This window comes from Palaemon carinicauda, chromosome 10, assembly GCF_036898095.1.
Source record: "Palaemon carinicauda isolate YSFRI2023 chromosome 10, ASM3689809v2, whole genome shotgun sequence".
Taxonomy (NCBI): Eukaryota; Metazoa; Arthropoda; class Malacostraca; order Decapoda; family Palaemonidae; genus Palaemon; species Palaemon carinicauda.
Window position 1 is genome coordinate 102,649,835 of NC_090734.1, and position 2,463 is coordinate 102,652,297.

Genomic DNA, 2,463 nt, shown 5'->3' on the forward strand with positions numbered 1-2,463 from the left:
AATCGCACTATATGTAGAAACTACAGAGGCATTTGCATACTCCTAGTTGGATACGAAATCCTAGCAAATACTTTATACAAATGACTACGGGCTTATGCCAAAGATATAATTGGTGACTATCAAGCAGACTTTAGACTAAACTGAGCTATAGCTGACCAAATTTTTACCATAATGCAAGCTCTAGAGAAATATTGAGAGTTCAATAAAAATTCTTACCTTCTATTCATAGATTTAAACCAAGTCTATGACATTGTGCATCGAACAAGGAACATACTGAAATTTTTTCACATACCAGAGAAATTGATAAATCTTGACCAAATGTGCTATCAAAATGCGACATGTAGGATGAAGGTCAGAGAATACTAACAGAACCCTTTGACATCCATGGAGGATCAAAGCAGGGATGAGCTCTATCAACCCTTTTCTTCAATTTAGTACTAGAATGGATAATGTAAAATAAACCTCCTACCAGATTACCTATCTACCTGGATAATACCATTATAGGCAAACTTGGATATGCCGATTATGTGGAGCTTTGCGTAGAACATATACCTAGCATCGAATATACATTCGTAAAATTTCAAAATAATAAACAACCTATAGCCATGAAAATAAACAATGCAAAATTTAAGAAAATAAAGGTTTCAAGAACACCAAATCTAGTTGTAGATGTGGATTTTAGAGGATCCCAACTGGAAGCAGTATCCACATTTAAATATCTTGGCTCCACCATAACATAACATATCATGATCCAGGAACAAGTTACACCAAGGATTGCAGCAGGAACCAGATGCTCATGGGCACCCGATAACACTTTAAGATCCAGAATTTTATCTAGTCCCCCCCCAAAAAAAAAAAAATAATATATACCGCAATTATCCGTCCAGTGGTCTAATACGGATGAAAAACATGTGCACTCACTAAGCATTAGGAAAATAAACTTGAAGCTTTACAACGCAGTATCGTGAGGTGGAACTGGGGAGCAGTTCGGGATGACGAAGGTAGAGAGTGGCGCAGCCACCATAATCATGATCAGGTGTTCACTGGGTGGAGATCCAACCTCATTAGACACCTGCCAAAAAGGGTCATTTCTGGTGACAGGTAAATTCTTGTTTTTGACTTTCAATACAGTTTATTTATATGAATAATGGTAGCCTTATCTATATACATACATAAGCAAAGCTACAGTATATGAATATATAAAACACATCTATATATAAATATATAAAAAGACATACACATACGTATACACAGACAGGCATTCATACACACACATGCATAATATATGCATGCATATGTCTATGCATATATTATGCATGTGTGTGTATGAATGCCTGTCTGTGTATACATATGTATATGTCTTTTTATATATTTATATATAGATGTGTATTATATATACATATTGTTTTGCTTATATATGTATATGGATAGGGCTACCGTTATTCATATAAATAAACTGGATTGAAAGTCAAAAATAAGAATTTACCTGTCACCAGAAATGACCCTTTTTGGCAGGTGTCTAATGAGGTTGGATCTCCGCTCAGTAAACACCTGATCACAGCCCAGGTAGATGGTATGGAAGTGTCATTGTTCTGTAAGCCTCTATATGTATGTTCGTACATTTACTTTCCCTATAAAATGTAAAGAAACCTTTCTCAATAGATCAGTCCTCTGAAGAAGTATCACGAAACTGGGTCAGGACTTAATCATATATCTCGTATTTTAATTTTCCCTGTGATTCTTCTGCATATATATATATATATATATATATATATATATATATATATATATATATATATATATATATATATATATATATCTATATATATATCTATATATATATATATATATATCTATATATATATATATATATATATATATATATATATATATATATATATATATCTATCTATATATATATATATATATATATATATATATCTCTATCTCTATCTCTATCTCTATCTCTATCTCTATCTCTCTCTCTCTCTCTATATATATATATATATATATATATATATATATATATAGAGAGAGAGAGATAGAGATAGAGATAGAGATAGAGATAGAGATATATATATATATATATATATATATATATATATATATAGATATATATATATATATATATATATATATATATATATATATATATATATATCTATATATATATATATATATATATATATATATATATATATATATATATATATATATATATATATTTACTATACTATGCAGTATTTCTTACCAATCCATGTCTCCCAACGATTATACTTGTATAAGCTAATGAGCAAATCCATGGAGTATTGAGAGTTTTGGATGTGGAGGAAATGCATAACTAAATCTCGGGTGACGTATCACTTTTAAGGTGAAGAACAAACTGTCTCTTTGTCTTATACTCCTGATGCCTGACAGTTAATCTTACTAGAATTAGATTAAACCGGCAGGGGTCACTTGTCT